General features: G+C 39.5%; 1 long non-coding RNA gene across 1 annotated transcript; it reads right to left on the bottom strand.

The window, feature by feature from the left end:
- Positions 1 to 8,552: 8,552 nt before the first annotated feature.
- On the bottom strand, positions 8,553 to 12,466 carry LOC128851336 (uncharacterized). The gene is made up of 4 exons (XR_008448689.1): positions 12,212 to 12,466; positions 11,501 to 11,999; positions 10,189 to 10,329; positions 8,553 to 8,937 (listed from the first exon to the last, which is right to left on the bottom strand). It is a non-coding gene; the product is annotated as an uncharacterized LOC128851336 (long non-coding RNA).
- Between the last annotated feature and the right edge of the window lie 264 nt (positions 12,467 to 12,730).

Raw genomic sequence — 12,730 nt, 5'->3', positions numbered from 1 at the left:
GTAGATGATTCAGACTGTGTGAGGTTTTGCCCAGCAGAAGGTTGTGAAGCTCACTGTGATGGGTGGGCTGGGTTTCTCTGCGTTTTTGGAGAGCCGGTGTGTATGTATATTCATGTAGGGGTGTGTGAGAAAGAGCTGGCAGCAGAACAGGATTGTAAGGTTGTGTATGCTCTTTTGGGAGGGAATGAGCCAACCAGCGGAGCAATGGAGCTGGAATTTTAATTTTGGCAGTTTTTGTAGGAAATGGTCAGAAAGAAACATCAGTTTAATGCTAAAGATTTTGTAGACCAGTGTTAAAGCAGGTTTGTCTTTCTAATTACACCTTCCCCTGAGCCACAACTGCAACAGATCCACTGTCTTCTGACAGTACTGCTGGACCTACACATTTCGTAGCTAATGGTATTTTGTATGAGCTCAGGAAAGCTGCTTTGTCCCCTGGAATCTTGCCTTCCTTGGGGCAAAGTTAATTTGCATTCACTTTTGCTTTCCTGTTCTGCTGACTATCCTTATCGTGGAGAAGCCCTGGTACCTGGTACTAGATGCATTGGGGAGATCTAAACAACACCTCTCCTTCCTACATCTTCCACTATCACTGACAGTACTTCAGAAGGAGGCATAAATCGGGCCTAATGACTTTTCTTGCTCTGTTGTAATAGACCTGGCTTCATTAACTTCAGAATATGAGGCCCCATCTTTCAAAAAATTTTCCTACTTTGACATGCCCAGGGCCTGATGTGAAGAGCCTGATGGTGAGAGAGGAGGAGAACCAGCTCCCACCCAACCTTCACATGCTGTTTCTTTCCTGAAAATGCTTGTGTTTACTGATGCTGATCATGAGCACAGGGCGTCCCCAGACAAGGAGCTCAGCATGAGCTGGAAAACGGCAGTTTTAAATAAGACAATTCCTTGCAATCAGCAGCAGCCATAACAGGTAACTTAACACCACTCCTTTCTCCATGCCATTAGCATCAATGCCATGTGGAGAGAGCCACAAAAAAAAATGAGTCAAATTGTCTCCAATGGATTCTGCTCTTACCTCCTTAGAGGCACAACTAGCCTCAAACCCCACTTTGCCTTCAAGTCTCCTGGTGTGGATGAAGGCTTCTTCCTGCTTCTACCAGTTTTATAGCCAGGACCAGTTCGAAAAAGCTTGGGAGGTGGATGTAGGCCTCGTAGTTCAAAAGTGGCACTGATTCTGCTGGGCTGTTGTCCTTTGCTTGTTGTTCTCCAGACATTGGGTTTGAATTCTTTTTAGGAGATACTAAGTAAGCAAACATTAAGGAATGAAAAATGTATGGATAAGTGTCTTGATTTGTAGCAAGGGAAGAAAATAACTTGGCAGAATACTTCCTTCCCCTGCTATCCCACCTGTGTTATCTGTGGAGATTATTATATGATAGTTCAGGATCTGACCCACATCTTGCAAACATAAATTGTCATTGCCTGCAGTAGTGCTGTGAACTGGATTTTCGGGACGAATCTCTTGAATTTCCCTGGAGTCTCTCATTTTAATATTCCCACTCTTCAACTCTTGTTAACATCTTCTCTAAGCTTAGAGAAGGATAGAAAGGCCATAGGAATCACCTTCTCAGAGATTCAGAAGTCTTTAGACAAACCTCAGAAACCATATTAATCACTCTGAGATTAAAGCCTGTTTGTATTTCTATACTTTCTTTCATGACTTGTCTGTTATTAGATTCAAATAAATATTTTAATCCATTTGAGGACTTACTGGTGAACACATCTATGAATAGCAGCAGTAGGGCACTTGTTTCTGTGCCTCCTTCACTGTATTTCTGTAATAGAGCTACAGCAGATGAAATAAATAATGATACAGCATAGATGGAGCAGCTTGAATGAGGCACATTGGAAGCACAGCTGCCCCTAAGACAGTGTGGAAAATGTGTATGATGGGGTTGATTCTTTATGGTGTTGTGTGAATATAGGAAAAATCTGGTAATACCGTAACTGCCTCTTTTGAACTAAAATGCCTCTAATTTCTTCACAATGAGGGCGGGGAGCCACTGGAAGAGGTTGCCCAGGGAAGTTGTGGATATCTCTTCCCTGGAAATGTTTAAGGCCAGGCTGGAGTGGGTCTTGGGCTGCCTGATCTGGTGGGAGGTGTCCCTGCCCATAGCAGGAACTAGTTGATCTTTAAGGTACGTTCCAACCCAAACCATTCTATGATTCTATAATTTGTCAGCCCTGGAAGAAGCATTTCCAAATCTGCCCGAACTCACTGATGACAGAATCATCACATTACAGGAGGCTGCCAGGAGCACAACTCCAGCAACCCTCTCAGCCCTTATGTCAGCAGAATGGCGGCAGTTTCACTATATGAATTATTTCCTAATTCAAAAAAATTAATAGTAAAATGACAGACTAAAAATGATAGCTTAAAAATGTGAATCTCATAAAAGTAAATTGAGTTCAGTAGAGTTGAATGAGATATGATGGTCTTTTATTTCTTGGCTTCCCAAAATCTTGTTAATTTTAGGTCCTGGTCACTGAAGAGTTTCACATAATGAGATCACTAAAAATTATTAGGCGTGTGTTGCTGATGTAAAAGAAATTCCAGAAGTGATTGCATATAAACTGATAAAGAATTGCTGCTGGTTGAATTCTTGGACACTGGAGTTGGAAAGAGGATAATTACTGTTGAAATCTTGTTGATAATTGTCAGTTGTTACATTAAATTGTCCTGGTCTGTCAAAGGCAGACCCATTTGCTCAGAAATAAGGCAATATTTTCCTAGCAAGGATATTGCTTCACACTGCTGATGGCATCAATCTAAGAACTACAGTCTCTTCAAAGAAAGAGAACTATAACGGACCATGTCTGCACATATGGAGATTTAATTTGGCTAGGACTCAGCTTCTTTCAGATGAGGAGACAAAAATCTTTGAAAAAATGAAAGCTGGACTTATGGTTTTGGATGAATTCTCATATTTTCCTGCATTTATCAATTACTACGAAAGATACGTTTTCCCTCATGTCACTTCCATCTATGAGGTCCCAAGGGACTGGTAGCTTGTCACCAAGGATTGAGGGAAGTAGGGGCAGAGGGGGGAGTGCTTGTGTCATTACTGAAAGCTGTAGGGCCACAACGTGCTTTTGGACCAGCCTTCACCTCCTGCAGGATTTGGAGGCTGAGCTGGAACAATGGGGTGCCCTAGAGCATGGCCCTACATAGGCAAGGGCCCATTCTCCATGATGTCCAGCTTGGGGGCAGCCATGAGGACAAATCCAGAAACCCCCTGAAGAAGCCAAATTAGATTTTCCCTGCTAATCTTTCAAAACAGATTCCCCAGAGGGAAATCTGCCAATAGGCTATTTTTTTTTTTGAGCCAAGAGTGACCTGGATTTCTGGGCCAGTGCTCCTTATGCTCAGAGGCTTGTATCCATCAGGTGAGCATCTTAATTCCTCCCCGTGCTGAGGTGGCAGAAAGTCTGCAGGCTTGAGGGTGTCCTGCCAAGATGCACAATGAGCTGACTAGTTTTCCTTGGACTTCTGATGGAGTTTTCGAAGTAGAGCGTACTGCCTCTCCTGAAGAGCTGGACAATAACAGCTCTGTGAAGGAGGTATTTTGTTCTGTTGATTTTCTGCTAGAGGGAAGAAAGGCTGGAGAATATTGGCATGAAATCCTGCACACAAAGGCCAGGTTCACTATGGTTCACCACAAAAACATGGAGACACCAGGGGGGCAGAAATATTCTTGTGGCAAGTGCTGTCTGCTTGCAAACAAATTCCTCCTCTTTACACCTCTACTCTTGGCTATTACTAACCTCTGACCTTGGTGTGACCCAGATAGTTCTCAGCTTTCAGGGTTGGACAAAGTGCTGTAAATCCCACTGTCTGTCTGCGCAACAACAGTTTTCTTTTGCTGTTGGCTGTCGTACAGACTGATCATGTCTCATTGTTTTGGAAATGGGAGTGCTCTATACTGCGGGAGGCTTAGGTTCAAGGTTCATCTCTTGGTAGATAATTGGGTGTCAATGATCTCAGCTTCTTAAAATGATTCCGTTTGATTCAGTACTTTCCATGAATTCAAAACTATTCTTTTGTTTGATTCATCTTTCCTCTAGAAGTTTTAATTCCTTCAAAAGCAAACTCCAGGTAAAAGGCTATTTTTAGCATTGTGTTTCGTGTGAGTGTTAATAAGATACTTCAAGTAATTACTCTAGTGCTAATAAGGGTAATTAGAATTGTTTGGCTTAGAAGGGGCATGGTGATTTAAAAAGCTACTGGGTTCTCCAAGTAGATCATCTTCAACAGGGAAAGATTTCACTGATTACATAGATGTGACAATAAATACTGAGATCAACTGGGTTGGGAATGTTTTGGCTTTTAGAATAATTGGCCTAATAGTTTGAGTCATACAAGAGATTTGTCTCCTTAAATCATGGTCTTCAGATAGGCTTTGTGTGAGTCCCTCTATTTGAAAGTCATCAGAACAATTTCTTTTAAGAGGCCGTTTACACTGAACTCGTGCTTATAAGGGAAAGAGAAGCACAAACTGAAACCCTGATCTCAGTAACAGTAAAACTGCTATTTGCTTACATGACAGAAATTGCTTCTGTGACTTATGTTGGGAGAAGAGTGATGCAGTTTACAGTTACTTTAAAGAGTGATTTCTTGTGGAAAATAATCCAAATGGTCAAAAATGCCCTCCTGAAAATCAGGGAAAATGCTGTTGGAAACCAGTCTAAACTTACGTTCATAACCAAGGCATAAAATGTTCCTCTGTGTATCTGAAAAACCAAGAATAGAATAGCAGAAATAACTGTGCTGGGAACACTCTAAGTCCTGGCGAATGTGAGATAATAAGGCTTAAGCTTCTTCTACTGAGATGAAAATAACTTGTATTACACTGTACTTGCTGTGGGCTGCAGTGCCTGTGGTTGATTATCAAGGCTCAGCTAGTAGCTGTTCCTCAGTAACCTGACTTTGCATGTGAACCTAAAGAAAAAAAGAGAAAAAAAAAAAAGCGAGGGTTCTGAACACTTCATAAAGCATCAGTGATAGTGGGAGTAGGATTTTACTTTATCATTATCTGGAAGATCAAAGCCAATGGCCCTCTAGTTGGTCTTCCTCTCCCATATCATGGCAAGCCGCCCATTTACCCCATAGGCACATAACAGATGATCAAAAGCTTTTATGCTTTTTCCTACAGTATCAGCTAGTCTAATAAAAGTAAAGTAATTTTGCCCTGTGCACACTGCTTCCCTTGTATCCTTAAAACCCTACAGTATTATCACTGCCGTATGCTTTACTCATACAAAATGTAAGGAGAAACAGATGAGAAATAGAGAATTAAACCCGTATCATTCCTGCCTGATTGAGGATAACCCTGTATCATTCCTGCCCCCTCAGTTAGGACAGTCATCTAATGATACTGTATCTATTTTAGTGCTGAGTATTTGGGTTTAATTGGATAAAAGATTGCCTTTTTCATATCTCTTCCTTGGCCCTGAGGTGGTCACTGCAGTCTTGAATCTTCTTTGTTGACTTAATCAAGCACCAGACGAAAACCATTCAGCAGCTGGTAGAACCTGCTCAGAACTGTCTGCAGTTCAAGTAGGAGACACTAATTTCTGTAAATATTGACTTTCTCTGTTGTACCCCTGCTGTGGCTGGCATTTGTTGCTCTCTGTTCTCTCTTTAAAGTCCAATTACTAATATTGGGGGAGCTCAGCATAATCCTGATTCCTTTTGTATTACTGAGCCGGTGACTCTTTTTGTAATATTGAGTCAGTTAACCTCTGATCTATTAATATTAAACTATAAAATCCAGTAAGTAACGACAAGGTTTTAAATAACTGAGCGCAGGTTAATTAGATATTATGAACTAGGGGTGAAGAAGATTTAATAATGTGAGGGGAGATGCAAAACTATAGAGAAAGCATCTCTACAAAATGACTCCTTTTTCATTTAGGGGCTTCTAGGCAGGCAATGTGTAACACATATGCCTGCAAACTATTCTGACAATACTGTATATGTTCAGGGGGGGAATATGTATAATGCTGACATGACCGATATGGAATCTCTATCAGAGTCTAAATCATTCATATGAATATTTCTTAATTAGCTTAGGAAACATGTTGAAATTCAACTATATGAATACTTTGAAACCTCTTCATGATTTAGTCATGGCTATTCCTAGCTGCTATGGAAGGAAAACATGCCATACTACAAACCTCATACCTTCATGTTGTTAAAAAACCCAAATTCAGTGGTAATTAACTCCTTATCAACTTGTTACTCCTGGTGCCCCAAAAGGTTTCTCTCAAGCAACACTGCAGGGATAAGGTCCAGATCTCAAATATTCCCTTATTGCTAATGAGGTTAAAATACTTACTCAGATCTTTCAGCATCTGGAGACTCCAAAAATTAGGGCAGGGATATAAGGTCCCTTGGTAGGCAGCAGAGAGCTCCTGTTGACATAACTGTGTTTAAAATCAAGCTTTTGATTTTGTGAAAGCCTCTGGTGCTTGGATCTCAAGATTTTTAAGGAAATCTTGAGGAGTCTGGTAAGTAAATATTTCTTATTCTTCTTTCCTGATGTTTGCTTGGAAGAGTTGAGTCAGGTTCCAGGTACTGTTGAAATTGCCTACAATTATCCACCAGTTCACAGCAATTGCTCAGACTGTGAGAACAATATTTCAGTATGATTAAGTGAAGATAAAGTCTTACTGGGCTAATGCATTTTGAACTAATGGGACTGCTCATGTGGTTAGAATTAAGTGCCCATATCAGGTCCAAAATTAGTAGACAATTTTAGATTTCACTGTCAGTTTATTCACCCATTTTTCAAGGGCATATAAATATATATGCAAACTGTACATCTGAAAAAAAAGGTGATTATAAAGGGTACTCTCTAGTAACCTTGAATTTCTGTCAGCACTTTATTTTGAAAAACTTTGTGAGAGAAAGAAGTATTTACTGCTCATGGAAAGAGCAATACATCTTCCTGAGCTCCCAATGTTTCTAAAGAGGACAAAAAATCCTCCAGACAGTTGAATTGACTATCTGTGGTCATTCCGTCCTCCTACCTTACTGCCAGAACTGGGATGTGCTGAATACCTCCATGATTCAGGTGACTTTGTGTGCTTGAGTTGCTACACGAAGCCATTCCTACAGCCAGATGTATCCACAGAAGAGAGACTTGAGCTGTTAGTATTAAGAAACAAGGGAGAATTCAGGCTTAAATCCTTTTTTACTTTCCTCCAAACCCCTTTCTATCCAGAGTCCCATATGAAAAATGAGGAACTCTTCATCTTCAGCAGGGAAAACACAGATGTAAGCACCAGTATTACAGCTACTCTTATTCACGTTTGGACAACTGTTCACATTCAGTGTGTATTCATGACTGCCTAGTGACCTCAATAAAAATCCTGAGGTCCCTGGGTGGCACAGAAGGCAGAATCTCTTGTTTTAAATTAATTCTATTAAGGGCTTCCTCTGGAGTCCTAAGTAAAATCAGAATGGTGTCAATGTCCCTGGAAAGCATGAAGAGACAACTTTGGAGGCAAAATCTGAGCTCAGCTTTGGCATTTATTCATTATGTGATAATTCCCAATGAGGCTCTTAAATTGTTCTGATGGAAATATCCACAAAATGGAAATTCTCCTAAAAAGGGAACATAGATGCTGTTTATAGATGAAAAGTGGGTTATCAGGAAGTTATTTTAGTAAAATTTTGGCTGAAAATCTTTAAGGTCTCTTGAGCTGAGATAAAAAAAAAAATTGTGCTAAATTATTTCTACTAGTAATTTCTGATGACTTCAGTGGTCTGTAGAATTATGACTCTGTGTCAACAACATTGTTATACAGATACAAATGAAAACATATTCCTCACCTGGAAAAGCAGACATGAATGCCAATCAAAGGGAAACAACATGAAGTATAAAAGAAATTCCTCTCATGAATCCACTTTTATATCTATGCTACAAGCTTTGCTGCAAGACCCTTCATAGTGATCAGTCCTTTGCAGCTTAAACAGAAAAATTATTTTATATCCTCTCCAAATACAAAGCTCGTCTGCTTGTTTGTGAATCCTTTCTTTGCTCTCTCCTAATTGCATCCATGTGTATTAGCAACCGTTAATGTCTCTAGTAATGTGGCAAAACTTGCAAAAGGATGAATGCCAAGAGTGAAAATACTGAAGCGTGATTGCAATTGTGCTAACACTGTGAAGATTTTTGTTATGTGAAGATGGAGTTTGTTTTTTTGCAATGTGCTGCAAAAGTGGCAACCCTCAGGGAAGAAAAGATTGCCTCTTGTTACCCTAGCCAAAAAAGAATTAAGAGTAAACAAGAGGGTTTTTTTTTAAATTCTTTTAAATGTACTTTTTCTTTTAAATTCCTCCTTAGTCAGATATTGTGTGAAATAAGAAAGCTTGCACTTGTAGTAAGTGCTTAATGTTATATTTAAACAGTAAGAAATTCCAGGCATCACATTTTGTGGTAATAATAGTGCAATTCAAGTGGCAACTTATTTATTTATACATTCCGAATTTCTCTGTGCACAGTAACAGAGCACCTTTTCCTGCATCTAGACATGCTACTTAAAAATTCAACCAAATTAAGACAAGAAAGAACACTAGCAAACTAGGAAAAGCCTTTTTGGGCACTAATATAGCTATCTGCAACCCTCCAGATTTCCCCTTCCCTCATTTTCTTCAGATCTTCTGAATCCTTATTTACAAACATATACACTGGGTCTCTGAAGCCCTTTAAAGACCATCCCAAATGGGATTTTTGTGTGCCCTCAGGAATGACAGACATGAGGTCCCTTGGAAGCAGAGAAAATGAGAATTACAAGCTGCAGCATTCTCACAGAGCAGATTCCAGGAGCAGCTTCCTTTCTTATGTTCAGCATTTCTTTTGGTCTTATCAGTGGGAACATAGGGAGAGAGTACCTTGGCATAGAAAGAAGCTGTGAAGAGAAAATACAGTGATTCAGAGAAGTGTTGCCAAATGCTGTAAAAAAGTACTTAAAACTACACAGAATTATAAAACCAATAGTCAAGCATTTTAAAATATTTAGCCATGAAGACCCACTCTGATCTTTCACAAATTGTGGAGAACTGGAAAAATCCCAGCTTCATGAGCAAACATCAAGTGTTTGAGATTTATTAGTAGTTTTAGATTTCCAAAGGAGAGCTTTCAAATCACTTCTCGTTCCTCGGTGTGTAAGGAAAGGAAACCAAGAAATAAACTGGTAATTTTTTTTCCAGAAAGTTATTTGCCATCTACCTTTAAAACACTAGCATGAAAACGCTCCTCTCTATCTCACCACTGGTTTTGTCTAGGCTGACCAAATTCTCTCGATCTCTCTAAAGTCTAGATTCATGTGTGAGTTTATATTTTGCTTTTATTCATGTTACTTTCTAGTGGGAGGCTTCATAATCCCTCCGACAGGCTTTTAGATGATCAGGAGTGGAGTTTGCAAGCTTCACTGTATATTTCGCAGCTTTTTTTTCCCAAAACATTTAAATGCAGTTCACTTTATTTTTTTCAGACAAAATCATCAGCCCATATATAGGATTCACTAGCCTTTCTCAAGTATATTTTGCAAAGCTATTAAGCACCACATTTTTTTTGGCAGTCCTTTTGGGTCATCTGTCAGTCTATTCCAATAAACTTCATCCTTTTTTTTTGTCACATTGTATGCTTTGTAAACTTGCATAATATATTAAACTAACCCAAATATAGTGCTGTGTGTGATAGGAAAAATATAGGCAAACATTTAACCTGCTATTTCTTGCAACTGTCAAGGCAGCTTTTACACTTGGAAGAAATTATGTATTCCATAATGATCTTTGTAGTCTGTAATCTGCCTTGTGTCACATCAGGATCGATGTAAATTAATAGTCGGTGGGTCCCAGCATACCAAAGCTATTTAAGAGACTTACTTGCTACAGTGTCTTAATTGTGTGTTTTTGTCAGTGGGTGTAAATGGATTAATATAAACAACTTTCTGAAATGAATTCTGAGTTCCTGCCTTGGCCATAGCCTCTCTGAAGCTGCTCAGGTCAGGTCAGGTTAGGTGGGTCATGGGATGGGGAGACAGGATTACGTTCCCTGGTGTGATGCTGAGGTAAACAATATCTCATTTTCTTGAAAGTCGACCGTGTTTTCTCTGACTGGTGCCGAAAACAAATAATGCTCCTTGAACAAGGCTAACCTGCAATGTTGCACTTGCGAGTAGCAGAGGAATTCCCACTTTGGTGTGTCTCTCAGTGTGTTCATTCCTTCTCATAGGGCAGAGAGGACCAGTTTTGCTTCTGCTGCTGTGTGAGGCTGCCTCTGGGGAGAACTAGATTTGCTGTAAACAGAGAATCATTTCATTTTGGGGAATGAAGGAGTTCTTAAGGATCAGCCCTTTCACTAGGTGCCCCTTGGGATACTGTGACTCATAGCGCTGAACAAGTGGTAACAAGGGAGCTGTAAAATAGAGAAGGAATAATCAAACTCTTCTATTTCAATTAAGATAATGGTTAGTAGAAGAAAGGCTATAACTGCTAAGGATTGTTATTGCTCTAAATGATCTACAGAGACTTTGGAGACTCATTTTCCCATATTACTGAAGACACAGCTATGAAACTGTTTCTAGAAAATAGATGCACATCTTGGGCTGTAGCAATGTTACTCACCATTCCAGATCTATGCTGTGGAACATCCAACTAATTGATTCAGTAATACAAAGAACAAATGACAAGTAATGTATAAATTATTACAGAGCTTGGTTTACAAGTATTCTTTCACAGCCACCATAACCAAATGTCCCATTTACAGAGAACTAAGTACAAGATGATAATGAGATTCTTCTGTACCTTAGGAGTTTGCTATGAATTGAAAAATGTGAGCAGTGTAGCAGATGTTCAGCTGCTGAAGCAGGGTACAGGTTTAGCAAGTCAAGCAGAACTACATGGTTCTATGCTAAAATATGTTAAGCTATCCTAGAAGAAAGCCTACATGACCAGCTTCTATTGGAGTAGCTATAGCCAAAATGTCTTGACTTTAGGAAAAAAAATTTCTAAAGCTCATCAAGTATGAACAGAAAACTAGTATCTGGAGACAGTCCAGAGCCCCTAGTCCATTGAGTAAGATCTAGAAATTCTGCATGATAATGTTTGTCTTCTTATCCAAGACGCTTAGTGTCCCTTTTCAGATCTGTTCAATGTGATTTACTTTACTTGTTGGCAATGCAAAGCTGAGAAAGAGCAGATAATAGGGATACTGCTTCATTTTAGGCATCATTAATAATCTAGATTAAGGAATTACAATAATTACAATCACTTACCTTTCTGCAGCTGTGTAGCAAAGTTGCACCAAGGATAATAAGGGTTTATTCTACTTACAGAACCTATATGATGATAACAGATTTTTTTCAGAAGCTGAAAATCTTATTAAGTTACGATGGCAGTCTGACTTTTCAGACCTGGTGGCTGAAAAGCCCTGTCACTTCTGGGTGAAATTTTACCTGTACTTCTTACCTGTATGTAGCACATGCGAGTGTCATCACATATTCTCATACGAAAGGAGAAAAATACATCCAATGTACCCATGACAAATCCAATTATGTTGATGAAAATGTCGACTAGACATACGCACAGTTTTAAATTTAAGGAATGGATCCAGTAATTAAAAAAAAAAAAGGCAATAAAAATATATTCTATCATTCTTATTGTAGTACTATTTCTGAAAAACATTTAATACTTCAGGCAGGGGCTCCTTCATTAAGAAGAACCTTTAGATTCTCATCTTCCTTGCAGCCGTATGTGGAAATGCACATCCCTAGACAGTGACTCCAAGCAGACTTATTACTGATCTAATCCATTTCCAGCTACAAAATCCAAAGTGAACTCGATGAATGGAATGAATTGTTGTTGAAAACAGATGGGCTGATGATCAGTCTAAATTTCATATGGGTTGCCTCCTCAGCAGTCATTCAGCAGAGCATCTTGACTTATCCCCCAGACTATGGAAAATAACCTGTCAGGAAGACAAAACCACAGTCCATTCAAACAGTGATCTGTGCTGATAATACTGCTTGAAAATAGACATGATTGAACCGTATGATGCTTAAACAAATGTCTAGTACTTACCAATAGTTCAAAATAGAAGGTAAATTGAAGGACATATATGAAGTTTGGAGTGTGGCATGGAAAGAGCCTGAAATCGAGCTTATTATTCAGAAAGCTTACCTGAACTATCCAGACCTCCAAGCCCAGGCTGTAAAAGAGATGAAAGTACTCTTGTAAATTCTCTGGTACTATCTGATTAGTGCTGGGTCACAGAAGACAGGAGAATTTCACTCCTTTTTCTTTGCACATTTTGGATGGCTCCTAGCATATTAAAGGCAAAAGAAGGCAGATCACGACCAGCCAGGTTTCAAAGTCGCCGCAGGAGTACAAACAGCTTTAACTCTCCAGCATGGTGCATCACCTGAACTGTGAGCACTGCCTACACGTGTACTGTGTTCCTGTGACACAACATACTGCAGTTTAGCTTCATCTTGCTTAATTGCAGGATAAGATGAATTAACCTACTGCAACAAGTACAGTGGCTAAGCTGATGTGCGGGAACAGTGTGGTCATATGATCACCTTAACTGAAGGCAGAGGAATTAGAATTCTCTAGTGAACTGAGAGTGCATTTTCAAAGCTGCCCCATTTTCTGTCCTTGGGCTCATGTGGCAGATAGCTCCTGAAGCACATGAATGAA

Source organism: Cuculus canorus, chromosome 2 (assembly GCF_017976375.1).
Source record: "Cuculus canorus isolate bCucCan1 chromosome 2, bCucCan1.pri, whole genome shotgun sequence".
NCBI classification, from domain to species: Eukaryota; Metazoa; Chordata; class Aves; order Cuculiformes; family Cuculidae; genus Cuculus; species Cuculus canorus.
This window is presented reverse-complemented; position numbering and strand designations above follow the sequence as displayed.